Raw genomic sequence first — 14,415 nt, forward strand, 5'->3', positions numbered from 1 at the left:
ACACAAATTAGCCAGCATGGTGGTGCACGCCTGTAGTCCCAACTATTCAGGAGGCTGAGGCAGGAGAATCACTTGAAACCGAGAGGCGGAAGTTGCAGTGAGCCGAGATCGCACTACTGTACTCCAGCCTGGGTGACACAGCGAGACTCCCTCTCAAAAAAAAAAAAAGGATATAATGGCAGTTTTGGCAGTTCTAAGGAACAGTTTTACATCTTAATTGAAACCGCATGCCAGGCCACCAGGTAAATCTCCTTCTCTTTCTTTAATCAGACTTGGTGATCAGGCTATCAGATCTGGAAGTGTTCATGGCTTGCTGAGCAGAGACAAGAGGACGAAGGCTTAGGTGTAATCTAAATGCAATAGATTTGCAGTGAAACAAGTGGCCTGGGCTACAGCCATTTCTCCATATGCTCTGCCTTTCTGACACCAAATCTATGTTTGGCAAGGAATGGGATGGAAACTTCTTCCCACCTGGTGGCCAACGTTTTCTTGAACGTTTATATCACCCTTCAGCTCCTGGGTAGGGTTGATGGTCATCCACCGAGAATGGGGGGACATATACCTGTGAGGGCCCAGCCACTGGTCAATGTTCAGCAGAGGAGAAATACAGTAGAAAAAGAGCAAGACTATGCCAGGCATTGTGCTGGGTATTTGACTAACATGATTTAATCTTCCAACAACCCAGAGAGGTGTTGGGATTCCATCTTCATTTGCCACATGAAAAAACGGAGACACAAATATGCAAAGTAACTTGCCCAAGATCATGCACGTAATAAGTAGAGTCAAGAATTTAACCTAAAGGCCTTGCCCTTTCCGGCCAGCTCTGTGCCACCGTGAAGGGCCGCCACCCTCTGCGTTAGTTCTTCTGTATAAGATCTCTTCCAATCCAAACAGGCTCCACTCACAAACCTTGGAGAAAAGCCACCAGCCCTTGGGGTCCAAGAATAACATAAATGCAGTGAGCCATTTTCTGAAAATGAGATGACATATGTCAAGCATTCAGCCCAGAGCCTGGTACTTTTCAGACTGCCCAGCTGGGGTAGGAGGGTCCCTGGGACAGGGTGTTTCTGGTTTCGGGAGATTCTATTGGCCATTTGGTAACAAACATTCATCAAGTACCTATATAAATGTTCAAAACAGGAAGAGCAGGGCTGGGTGCAGTGGCTCCCAGGACTTTGGGAGGCTGAGGCGGGTGGATCACCTTAGGTCAGGAGTTTGAGACCGGCCTGACATATATGGTGAAACCTTGTCTCTACTAAAGATACAAAAATTAGCCGGGCGTGGTGGCGGGCACCTGTATTCCCAGCTACTCAGGAGGCTGAGACAAGAGAATTGCTTGAACCCGGGAGGCAAGATGGCATTACTGCACTCCAGTCTTAGCAACAGAGCGAGACTGCATAGCAAAAAAAGGGAATCATGGGAGTCATTCTGATTGGACCAGCTTAGATCTCAGGAATCCATCCCTGCCTGCTGGGGGGATGGAATGAGCTGACTGGCTTAGCTTAAGTGGCATGCTCTATCCTTGGAAGCACGTGGACCCTCAAATGAAAATTGTGAGCTCTCGTGGGAAGTGGGGTTTGTCAAGGAGACAGCCACAATGATCACAACAGGAAAGCTGCTTTTGGGAAATAAAAAGGCAGGAAGGCACAAGCAGTATATGATTGTAGCCCACAGATTTGTTTGGCTAGAGCAGAGCGTTCTTTGTTCTTGAAAGTGAGTTGTGAGAAATGGAGCATTTGGGAGGGAGTTGGGGGTGCTGGAAGGGGCCTTGTGGGGAGCCTGCGGGGCCTCAGGCTTTGTGTGAGTCTGGGAGTTCCAGTGCAGCATTTACCGGATTACTAGCAAATTCAGGAAATGAGCCTGTTTCCTCCTATTATAGAGCCTAATCCTTTATTCCTTAAATGGAGTATTTACTCAGCCTTAAAATGTTCAGTGTGGGGGGTTAGAAAAGAAGGGAGCCCACAGCTGCTGAGAGCCCACTATGTGCTGACTCTGGGCTAGAGGTTTTTCCTACATTTTCTCTTTTAATGCTCCCAACCTCCCTCTTTGCCCCATTTCACAGATGGAGAAGGAAAGGGAAGTGACTTGTCCAAAGCCACTCTGTCAAAAGGGGACTTGAGTCCTCAGGGCTGTTGACACTAAAGCTGGCAATCAGGTAACCATATTGGGGTTTTCTCCAGGACATGAGAATTCCTTTGTCCCATGTATCACGTCAAGCACCTGGGCTGATGACCCTTCTGCATGGTGTACCCACCTCACAGCCTCAGGCAGCCTCAGCTTATCCTCAGCTACATCCACTATGCCCAGGGACACTGATGAATGCATCTGGGATTCTGGAGAGAGGGGTCCACTCATGAGTTGAGGCCCCGTTTGTACTTGCTCCACCAGGACTGAGGACAGGAAGTCACACCTAGGAGAACCAAGACACACTTGACACAAATGGTACCCACAGAGCATCCTTGTCCCAACTGTCACCACCATCCCCCTCCTCCTCCTCACACTTGCATCTCCAGCAGTTACTGAGCACTTGCAATGTACCAGGTGCTCTCTCAGCACTTTATATATATATATCATCTCCTGGAACCATCCCAAAGCTGCTTTGAAGCAGGTGCCATTATCCTCCCCCTTTTATGGATGGGAAAGCCAAGGAATGACCATGGAGGCTGAGGTCACAGCAAGGGGCTTGTCCCTATAAAGTCTATACACTCATCCCCATTTCCTTTTCTCTCTTTCATTTTCTTTTTTATTTTTGGAGACCGGCTCTCACCCTGTTGCCCAGGCTGGAGTGCAGTGACGTGATCATGGCTCACTGCAGCCTTGACCTCTGAGGCTCAAGCAATCCTTCTGCACCAGTCTCCCGAGTAGCTGGGACCACAGCTATGCACCACCATGCCTGGTTAATTTTTGTATTTTTTTGTAGAGATAGGGTCTCAGCATGTTGCTCAGGCTTGTCTCAAACTCCTGAGCTCAAGCCATCCACCCTTCTCAGCCTCCTAAAGTGCTGGAATTAAGGCGTGTCCCACCACGCCTGGCCCATGCTCCATTTTAAAAATGAGTAAATTTGATCTTCGAGAGGTTGCCCACTCATCTCACATGGCTGGCAAGTGGCTGAGTTGGGATTTGAACTCGAGTTCTGTCTGACTACAGTGGCTGGGCTGAGCACTGCTGTGAAGGATAATTGTTGAGTTAAAGAAAACCTCTGGAGAAGTGATTTGACCTTGTGGATCTTTCCCTGAGCACAATTTCCAGCATGTTCCTGAGAAAGCTTAGGATCCTTTTGTTGGAATAAGCGCAGGTCCTTCCTCGGGGCATCTATGCCCACTAACGTCATAGTCATCCTCCACCCCCACTTCTTCCCCTTTCCCAAAAACATCTGATATGGGGCTCCCGGCAAGCCCTGGGAGGAGCTGCTTCCCAGGTGAATGTGTCCCCCGGAGGAATGTACGCCTGCAGCAAGGCGAGTAGGACACTTTTGAAGCCTCAGGTCACATTGTCCCCAAGACAAGGCTGATGCGGATAGTAAGCCTCTTGTTTTTGAAGGTCACATACAACAAAAACGTGGAAACTCAGGATGGAAGAGGCCCGTGAGAGCAATCATGAGGCATAACAACAGCTGCAGAAGGTGACTGCAGGGAAGCGGACTGTGCTCCTTTTCTTTATGTTCTGTTTTTAGCTGTGTTTTTCAGAGCAAGTAGGTACCATGGTGATAGGTACCATAGAAATAGATGGAGCGCACCACCCAGCACGGGGCTGCTAAGCTGTTCCCCTGGAAATGCACCGAGAGCTGCCAGGGAGAGCCCAGGGACTCTGCTTCCTGGGGCCTGTCAGCTGCACGGCCAGGGAAGAAGGCCTCTGGAGAATGGTCCCCAGAGCCTTCTCATTGTCTCGCTGTGATTGTCCGAGGTCCCTGATGGTGCATCCTCCCTTCTGGAGCACCTATGGCCTTTCTCTCTGAGTCCTCCCAGGAAACTCACTTAATGAGGTTTGCCTCTGCCTAGTGAAGCAATTATCTTGGCCAACAGTGACCTCAAAAGTAACACTGCCAGCATTCCCGTCTCCATAGTCAGGGGTGCGTGGTCCTCATCCTGCCTGGATGTGGCACTGTCACTGGTTTTATGCAATGGGTCATAAAGAATTTGTGGGGCAGGAGCTGAGTTCTGAACATTTGGTAATCAGGAATACTCATAAAATGAAATCTCAGAGGATCTAACCCAGAAAGCCGGGCAAGGTAGGGCATAACCATGTCTGATATGGTGGTTTTCAGTTTGTGAAGCCGCAGGCAGTAAAGAATAGGGCCCAGCCTCAACTATTTTTGGATGCAGCTTGAATGGACTGAAAGACCCTTTGAAACAAGTGCTGGAACCATCCTGTAGCACTTACATAACCATATCTGCAAGGCTGTTGATAGATGAATGTAAATTAACCTAGGCAGAGCTTAGCTCATTTTTATTTAGATTTAGACCAATTTCATGTCTTCTGAAATGTAACCCATATATACACACACTAAATCTAACTCTTTTATTTTAGACCTAGCATGAGAGGATCAAGTTTAAAGGGCATCTGTTATTACAAGTTTAAAGGGCATCTGTTATTGTATCTGTCCCATCATATCTGTTTCTGTGATAGCTTCATTATGTACATTTCTTTCTATACATTTGTGCTCTCAGGTGGCATTCTTCTTCAGAGCAGGGCAAGTGTAATTCTGGACCAATGTATGATTCGGAGATCAGTAATTTTAAGCACCAACCAACTGAAGGTAATTTTATTCTCGATGAAAGAAACAGATGGGGCGCAGTGGCTCACATGAGCCTGTAGTCCCAGCACTTTGGGAGGCTGAGGCGGGCGGATCACTTAAGGTCAGGAGTTCAAGACAGCCTGGCAAACATAGTGAAACCCCATTTCTACTAAAAATACAAAAATTAGCCAGGTGCAGTGGTATGCACCTGTAATCTCAGCTACTTGGGAGGGTGAGGCGGGAGAATCGATTGAACCCAGGAGGTGGAGGTTACAGTGAGCCAAGATTGCACCACTACAGTCCAGCCTGGATGGCAGAGTAAATCTCTGTCTCAAAAAAGAAAGAAACACACATCTCTAACAAAGGATTTATTTATTTTTTCCTGAGACAGGGTCTCTCTCTGTCACCCAGGCTGGAGTGCAGTGGCTCCATCCCGGCTCACTGCAACCTCCACCCCCAAGGCTCAAGTGATACTCCTACCTCAGCGTGGGACCACAGGTGTGTACCATCATGTCTGGCTATGTTTTTGTAATTTTAGTAAAGACAGGGTGTCACTATTTTGCCCAGGTTGGTCTCAAACTCCTGAGCTCAGGCGATCCACCCACCTTGGCCTCCCAAAGTGCTGGGATTATAGGCATGAGCACTGTGCCTGGCTAGGAACTTATTTTATAAACCAGAAACTTAAAAATCAATAACATCATTAACTCATAAATTATTGTTTAGTTATAGATTATGAAAATGATAGAACCATAAGGTGCTAACGAAATGTCTGTCCTGCATGTGTGGCATTTGATATGAAGAAACTGAGGCCCTTGCCGGGCATAGTGGCTCTCGCCTGTAACCCCAGCACTTTGGGAGGCCGAGGCAGGAGGATCGCTTGAGCTCAAGAGTTCAAGACCAGCCTTGGGCAAGATGGTGAAACTCTGTACCTGTAGTAGCAGCTACTGAAGAAGCTGAGGTGGGAGGATCGCTTGATCCCAGGAGGTCAAGGCTGCAGTAAGCCGTGATTGTGCCACTGCACTCCAGCCTGGGCAACAGAGTGAGATCCTGTCTCAAAAAAAGAAAAGAAAAGGCCAGGTGTGGTGGCTCATGCCTGTAATCCCAGAACTTTGGGAGGCCGAGGCGGGTGGATCACCTGAGGTGCGGAGTTTGAAATCAGTGTGACCAACATGGAGAAACCCCGTCTCTACTAAAAATACAAAATTAGCCAGGCGTGGTGGTGCATGCCTGCAATCCCAGCTACTCAGGAGGCTGAGGCAGGAGAATCACTTGAACCTGGGAGGCAGAGGTTACCGTGAGCCGAGATCGCGCAATTGCACTCCAGCCTGGGCAACAAGAGCAAAACTCCATCTCAAAAATAAAAAAAAAATAATAAAGAAAGAAACTGAGGCCCAAAGAGTTGGCGTACTTTGCTGTTAGTTCAGCATGTCTTCTGTGTATGCAGGTGGTATCTCTAGGTCGTTATCACTCTGGCAAGTTCTTTCCCAGTGATGGAGATGTGCGGAGACCCCAGTCTCTCCAACCAGGGAGTGGTGCTCATGGTGACTTTGAAGTAGGCTTGTGAGTCAGGCCGTTGGTTGAGCTGTGCAGTGCAAGAAGTAGCTAAACATGAAAGGAATTGCCTGGTTTATCATTAGGACTAACCACAGAACCGATGACTCAGCGTTTACTGTTGGCGGTATCATACACTCAACCTGCATGTAGATTTCGTGCATCGGTATTTTGTGGTTATAGGAATTTGGCCTGATGGACCCGTTGCAGAAACTCTGTATTAAATAAGCAAACACGTGTGCTCTAGTTTTACAGGCCAAGCAAACTGTGAAACAGAAGGGTTGGCCTTTCTTGCCCATAGCAGTCATACCTTGGACTTTTGCCACTTGGTTGGTTGCTTTATTTGGCTAAGTAACTAAAAGCAGATTTACTTTGAAGACTGAGGCTCTCAAATATTCTAGAGCTCTCTAAGAATGGACATTCACAGTTATGCTGGGCAGACATATTCTCAAATTTTCAGAGTCATAAAGCTGATGTTTGGGATGGGCGTGATCACTCACACCTATAATCCCAGCACTTTGGGAGGCCAAGGCGGGCATGTCACAAGGTCAGGAGTTTGAGACCAGCCTGGCCAATATGGTGAAACCCTGTCTCTACTAAAAATGCAAACATTAGCGAGGCATGCTGGTGGGCATCTGTACTCCCAGCTACTCCGGAGGCTGCGGCAGGAGAGTTGCTTGAACCCGGGAGGCGGAGGTTGCAGTGAGCAGAGATCGCGCCGCTGCACTCCAGCCTGGGCAACAGAGCAAGATTCTGTCTCAAAAAAAAAAAAAAAAATCCAGTTTGGCCTGTGTGAAGCACACACACACAACCTTCCTTTCCCAAGATAAGCACCTTCCCATGGAGCTGGAACAGGAGACCTGGGATTAGAATATTTGATATTCAAGACACACACTGAGTCTGGTGAACACACTGAAAAATTGTTGCTTTTCACACCAACAATTTGAAACTAAACATTTAATGTGAATGTTTCTTTTTTTTGAGAGAATGTCTCACTGTCCCCCAGGCTGGAGTGCAGTGGTGCAATCATGGCTCACAGCAGTCTCGACCTCCAGGGCTCAAGCACTCCTCCCGCCTCAGCCTCCTGAGTAGCTGGGGTTACAGGCGCACGCCACCATGCCAGCTAATTTTTTTAGTTTTTATTTTTTGTAGAGATGGGGGTCTTGTACTCCTGGACTCAAGGGATCCTACTGCCTCAGCGTCCCAAAGTGCTGAGATTCCAGGCATGAGCCACCGCACCTGGCCTTCATGTGAATGTTTCTTAACAATCACAACTTGATTTTTAACATTTTAATTTAAATTTTTTATTATGAAAAATATATAACATACAGTTTACCATTTTAATCATTTTTAAGTGTCCAGTTCTGTGGCATTAAGTACATTCACACTGTTGTGCAACCATCATTGCCTTCCATTTCCAGAACTCTCTTCATCTTCCCAGCCTGAAACTCTGTGCCCATTAAACGATAACTCCCCTTTCCCCACCCCATCTTCTGGACCCAGCCTGTGGTCACCACCATTCAGCTTGCCATCTCTGTTCATCTGTCCGCTGTGGGTGCCTCGTAGAAATGGAATCACACAATATTTGTCACTCGTGTCTGACTTATTTCAGTTTGCATAACGCGCTCAGGGTTCACCCATGTTGTAGCATGCATCAGAATTTCCTTCCTTTTTAAGGCTGAAGAATATTCTACTGTATGTATATACCACATTTTGTTTATCCATAATTTTTCTATAGTTTTTTTTTTTTGAGAAGGAGTCTCACTCCCAGGCTGGAGTGCAGTGGCGTGATCTCAGCTCGCTGCAAGCTCCTCCTCCCGGGCTCACGCCATTCTCCTGCCTCGGCCTCCTGAGCAGCTGGGACTACAGGTGCCTGCCACCACGCCTGGCTAATTTTTTATATTTTTAGTAGAGATGGGGTTTCACTGTGTTGGCCAGGATGGTCTCGATCTCCTGACCTCGTGATCCACCCGCCTCGGCCTCCCAAGGTGCTGGGATTACAGGTATGAGCCACCACGCCCGGTCTGTTTTTTTATTTTAAAACAACTGCAAAGTGACAGAACATTTCAAGAATGGTACTAAAGAAAATCTTTTTTATATCTCATTATTCATCTTTTTTCTTTTTTTTTTGAGATGCAGTCTTGCTCTGTCGCCCAGGCTGGAGTGCAGTGGTGCGATCTTGGCTCACTGCAACCTCCGCCTCCTGAGTTCAAGAGATTCTCTTGTCTCAGCCTTCTGAGTAGGTGGGATTACAGGCGTGCCCCTCCACACCTGGCTAATTTTTGTATTTTTAGGAGAGACAGGGTTTTGCCATGTTGGCCAGACTGGTCTTGAACTCCTGGCCTCGGCCTCCCAAAATGCTGGGATTACAGTTGTAAGCCACCCCACCCGGCCTTTCTTTTTTCTTTTTAGACAGGGTCTCGTGTCATAAGAGACACTACCCGCCATTCCCCACCACGGAGTCCTACCTTACTCAGCTCCACCTTGTGGCTTTAGGACTGAATTGTTTAGCAAGGGGAGGAGAAGGGACCACCATTTGCTTTCATTGAAAAGATTTGTTTTGGCCAGGTGTGGTGGCTCATGCCTGTAATCCCAACACTTTGGGAGGCCAAGGCAGGAGGATCGCTTGAGCCCAGGAGTTCAGAAAATACAGCCTGGGTAGCATAGTGAGACCCTCATCTCTACAAAAAAAGAAAAGAAATTAGCTGGGCATGGTGGTACATGCCTGTGGTGGTCCCAAGCTAGTCAGGAGGCTTAGGTGGGAGGATGGCTTGAGCCTGAGATGTTGTGGCTGCAGTGAGCCATGATTGCACTCCTGCACTCCAGCCTGATGACAGAGCAAGACTCTGTCTCAAGAAAAAAAAGAAAGAAAGAAAATACTTGTTTCATTAACAGTTCTTTGCGTGTGGGGAGCCCTTGTATTTAACCTATTTAAATAAACAAATCTTAATTATGACTACCAGCATTTCCCCAATCTTTTGTCTCTGCTATTATAATACCATTTTTTAAATAAAATGTTTATACAGTTAGGATGCCTTCTTCCTTGCAGCAACACTTACTTTGCAAATTTGCAGTTGTATTTAGGCTACCACCAGCAACTCTCTTGGCAAACATTGAGCAACTCCTACCACAAAAATTAATGAGTAGAGAGACAAGGTCTGTACACCTACTCATTTTGTTCTTCCATTATCAAGTTGTGGGACTCTGGGGAAGTGATCCAGGGGACATCTACAGAAACCAAAAATGGAGTTTTGTAACACTGTGAGTTGTTTGTTCTTGTGAATAATAGGATCTTCTTGACTAGACTGAAGGCTTCAAGGAAGCTGTGTCTTCTGTTTTTTGTGTGCACCCTTCGAGGTTCTAAACATGATGCTACATGAATATAAGGTGTTCCCGGTGCTTGTGGGCTGGCAGAGCTGTGAGGGCTTCTTTGGGATAAACTGGGAGAAGGAGCCTGGGTTATAAAATTCAGTGGATGCTTCTTGGGTTTTATCTTCCTTGACCTCCCCGGATCGTAAATTCCTCCTTGAAATACTTGCTTCTGAATCAAAAAGTTTCTTTCCTACCTCCCTGGCCGCCTTTTCTTAGCTGCCTTTGTGTGAGCCACATACTCTGCCCATCCCTCCTGACAGTGAGATTTATTTATTTATTTATTTATTTATTTATTTATTTAAGACACAGTCTGTCTCTGTCACCCAGGCTAGAGTGCAGTGGCGAAATCTCAGCTCACTGCAACCTCCGCCTCCCTGGTTCAAGCGAGTCTCGTGCCTCAGCCTCCCCAATAACTGGGATTATAGACATGCGCCACCACACCCAGCTAATTTTTGTATTTTCAGTAGAGACAGGGTTTCACAATGTTGTCCAGGCTGATCTCGAACTCCTGTCCTCAAGTGATCCGCCCACCTCGGCCTCTTAAAGTGCTGGGATTACAGACGGGAGCCACCGCACCCAGCTGACAGTGAACATTTATTGGGCACGTTCCGTGTGCCAGGCACTGTTGATGTTGCATGTCCAGCAGTGAGTACAACGGATGGAAAGCCTTGTCTTCACTGAACTGAAAGGCAACGAGGAAAACCCCCTCCCTTGGGTGTGAGCCTGATTCCTTGTTTCTGCATCACAGGGACAACCTCAGCTGCTCCCCAGGGTGTGCTGAGCACTGCCTGCTCTTGCAGGCCTTGCCGGGCCCGTGAAGGATGAAGGCAGCCTCTTCCCTGCAAGGTTCTTTCCTATGCAAACCCAAAAGTATCTGAGACAGAGCTCAATCAACTTAGAAAGTTTATTTTGCCAAAGTTAAGGACACAGCCTTACCATACAGCCTTAACACACAGCCTCAGGAGGTCCTAAGGACATGTACCCAAGGTGGTCGGGGTACAGGTTTTTATTTTTGTTTGTTTGTTTGTTTTTTGAGACAGGGTCTCACTCTGTCACCCAGGCTGAAGTGCAGTGGTGCGATCTCAACTCACTGCAGCCTCTGCCTCTCCGGGTTCAAGCAGTTCTCCTGCCTCAGCCTCCCAAGTAGCTGGAATTACAGGTGTGCACCACCATGCCCAGCTAATTTTTGTATATTTCGTACAGATGGGATTTTGCCATATTGACCAGGCTTGTCTTGAGCTCCTGACCTCAAGTGATCTGCCCAACTTGGCCTCCCAAAGTGCCAGGATTATAGGTGTGAACCACCATGCCTGGCTACCGCTTGGTTTTATACATTTTAGGGAGACATGAGAAATCAATCTATGTGTGAGACTGATCAGCCTTTCACTGAATACACAATTTCCATGTGAGAAGGGGGTAGAGGAATAGTCACTTATGCCTTAGTCTGGCTCAGTGAATCTACATTTTTACATAAACAGTAGGGCAAAGGAAGCAATTAGATACGCATTTGTCTCAGGTGAGTCTCAGAGGGATGACTTTGGGTTCTGTCTATCCTTTGTCAGGCACCCATGAAAATAAGTTGTCAATTTACATTGCCAGGGTGAAATTCAATAGAACTGTTTTAGGGTAAAGATGTTGAAGCCCACAAGGAATTCATCTTTTAGCAATCTTATTCGGGAATAAAATGGGAGGCAGGCTTGCGCAGTTCCCAGCTTGACTTTTCCCTTTGGCTTAGTGATTTTGGGGTCTATTTTTGTGATTTATTTTCCTTTCACACCTGCGAGGGAGACTTTCTGATGCTCCTGTCTCTGCCCTGCAGTCCCCTCTCATCTGCCAACTTCATACTTTGGCTGCCCTGCCGTCTGTCCCCCACCTGCAGCCCCACTGATCTTCCTAAAAGGCAAGTTTCACAAATCACTCACTGCTCAGTACCTTCTGTGATTTCCTGAGGCTCCAGGATAAATCCAAATTCCTTCACATGACAGGAGGGTCCCCACGAGCCGGCCTCTGCTTTCCCTCCCAGCCCTGGCTCCCACCACCTCCTGCCTCGTGTCAGGCTCTGCAGCATGGACAGCTGGTGCCCCCTAATACCTCCCTGCCTTGCTCCTGCTGGCCCCTGGGTCTAGAGGACCTTCTCCCTCCCCAGCCTGCTTCTAGTCTGACCCCTACTCTCCTTTTAGACTCAGCCCCTTCTGCTCCACCCTGAGTCCACGGGCCCGGGAGCGCTAAGCACATGGTGTTATAGTTAACTATTTACTTTTCTATCTTTTCCTGGAAGACAGACATGATGGTAATTATGCATTTAATGTCTGTCTCCTGGGATGGTAAACCCCTGCGAGCGTGGGCTGTGACTGTCTTATTCACCACTGTTTCTGGCATGGGGCACGGAGTAATAAACATGGCTAATGCTTCCACAGCGCTAACTGAACCAGCCAGAAGTATTCTGAGAGCCTTACATGCATTAACAACTTTAACCCTTACCACCACTCAGTGAGGTACTGTAATATTATGAGATATGTATTTGGTCTTCCTCTGGTTTCCTGGCATACAACTTCTAAAATCCTTGGAATCTCCAAAGAGATAAACGTGTTTTTATAGGCTAGAGAGTTGACTGATGGCCAGGCATGGTGGCTTTGGCCTTGCACAGCAGCTCACTCCTGTAATCCCAGCACTTTGACAGGCCAAGGCTGATGGATCATTTGAAGCCAGGAGTTTAAGACCAGCCCCGTCTCTACAAAAAAAAAAAAAAAAAAGATTAAAAAATTAGATGGGCTTGGTGGTGCTCACCTGTAGTCCCAGGTACTCGGGGGACTGAGGTGGGAGAGGCTGCAGTGAATTGTGATTCCATCACTGCACTCTAGCCTGGGCAACAGGGCAAGACCCTGCTTCCAAAAAAAAAGTACAGAAAAGATAAAGAGCAGAAAGCCTGTCTTTCCTCAAGGCCACCCCAAGGCACAACTCCAGAGGGCGCCATTCACATAAAATATAGTGCGACAGTCACTCTCACTCAGGCCCCAGCCTCTCACTTTCCCCTCTGAGGGCACCACTGATACCAAGCTCTTCTCCATCCTTCCACAGATGTCTACGTGGATGTGAACAGAACATGGGCATGTCGGTTAATAGAGAATTCTCCACCTTGCCTTGTTAATTTTGCATCATTGGGAGATTGTTTCAGATAAGGTGTGGAGAGTAGCCTCATTCTTTTTTTTTTTTTTTTTGAGACGGAGTCTCACTCTGTCGCCCAGGTGCAGTGGCGTGATCTCGGCTCACTGCAACCTCCACCTCCCAGGTTCAAGCAATTCTCCTGCCTCAACCTCCCAAGTAGCTGGGATTACAGGCATGCACCACCATGTCTGGCTAATTTTGTGTTTTTAGTAGAGACAGGGTTTCTCCATGTTGGTCAGGCTGGTCTCAAATTCCTGACCTCAGATGATCCACCTGCCTTGGCCTCCCAAAGTGCTGGGATTCCAGGTGTGAGCCACTGGGCCTCACCTTTCTTTCCTTCCTTCCTTCCTTCCTTCCTTCCTTCCTTCCTTCCTTCCTTCCTTCCTTCCTTCCTTCCTTCCTTCCTTCCTTCCTTCCTTCCCTTCTTGCTTCCTTCCCTTCTTGCTTCCTTCCCTTCTTCTTTTTTTTTTTTTTCAATTGGGTCTTGCTCTGTCACCCAGGCTGGACTGCAGTGGTATGATCATGGCTCACTGCAGCCCTGACCTCTGGGCTTAGGTGACCTCTGGGCTTAGGTGATCCTCTCCTCAGCCTCCCAAGTAGCTGGGACTATAGGCATGCGCCACCACGCCTGGCAAATTTTTGTATTTTTTGTAGTGACAGGGTTTTGCCATGTTGCCTAGGCTGGTCTCAAACTGCTGGGGTCCAGCGATACTCCCACCTTGGCCTCCCAAAGTGCTGGGATTACAGCCATGAGCCACTGTGCCCAGCCTGTTTCTAAAACATTTCTATTACAAACAGTGCTGCTATATACTCAGTCATTTCATCACTGTTTGAGCACATCTGTAGGATACAGTCCTAGGATTGGATTACTTGGGTAAATAGAGACATTACTTTCTAAAGGTGGAATTTCAGAAATCTGTGACAAGCATGCATAAGATATTTTTACACTGAAGTTTGAGGCATGTCAGATCCAGCTAGAAGTTGACTGTCTGTAGGGCTCCTCTCTGATATATTTGATGTTAGGGAATGATGTTTCTGGGTTTGATAGTTTGTTCTCTAAAGAGAAAAGGGAGAGCTCGCAGCAGAAAGGTAGCTTTTTGGATTCTAGCCAGGGCTCACTAATTGGATCCCATCTCACTTCACTTCTAGAGGAAGACCACTCAGGAAAATAAGATACCTGGTCCATGCAGCAGTGGGTTCCCCAGTGCCCTGATAGAAAGTTTGAGAAGTTTAGGATTCAGTCCCTAAAAACATATGAACTGAAGAGGCTCTGGCCGTAAAATCACCTTGTTGGGGATAGTGGGAAGGTCCCTGCTATTTTAAAAATATACTGAGGATGTGATTCCTAGCACCACAAGATGGGTGGGTGGGTGAATGGATGAATGGCTGGGTGAATGGATGAATGGCTGGGTGAATGGATGGATGGCTGGGTGAATGGATAGATGGATGAACGAATGGGTAGATGGATGGATGGATGGATGGATGGATGGATGGATGACTGGATGGGTGGATAGATGGATGGATGAATGAATGGGTGGATGGATGGATACATACATAGATTCATACATATAGAAAGGCAAATAGTGATCAAA

At 47.4% G+C, this 14,415-nt stretch overlaps 1 protein-coding gene across 5 annotated transcripts in view; it reads left to right on the forward strand.

The window, feature by feature from the left end:
* The window catches only part of DGLUCY (D-glutamate cyclase), a 100,111-nt gene that overhangs the window by 28,289 nt on the left and 57,407 nt on the right, over positions 1-14,415 (forward strand). The window contains exon 1 of one of the 5 annotated variants that reach the window (XM_030929953.1): positions 8,275-8,289. The exons of the other annotated variants lie outside the window; for them this stretch is intronic. The gene's annotated coding sequence lies outside the window, so the exon portion shown is untranslated. Of the gene's footprint in view, positions 1-8,274; positions 8,290-14,415 lie in introns of those variants that run through there. 5 annotated transcript variants of the gene reach the window in all.

The sequence above is a fragment of the Rhinopithecus roxellana genome, chromosome 5 (assembly GCF_007565055.1).
Source record: "Rhinopithecus roxellana isolate Shanxi Qingling chromosome 5, ASM756505v1, whole genome shotgun sequence".
NCBI classification, from domain to species: Eukaryota; Metazoa; Chordata; class Mammalia; order Primates; family Cercopithecidae; genus Rhinopithecus; species Rhinopithecus roxellana.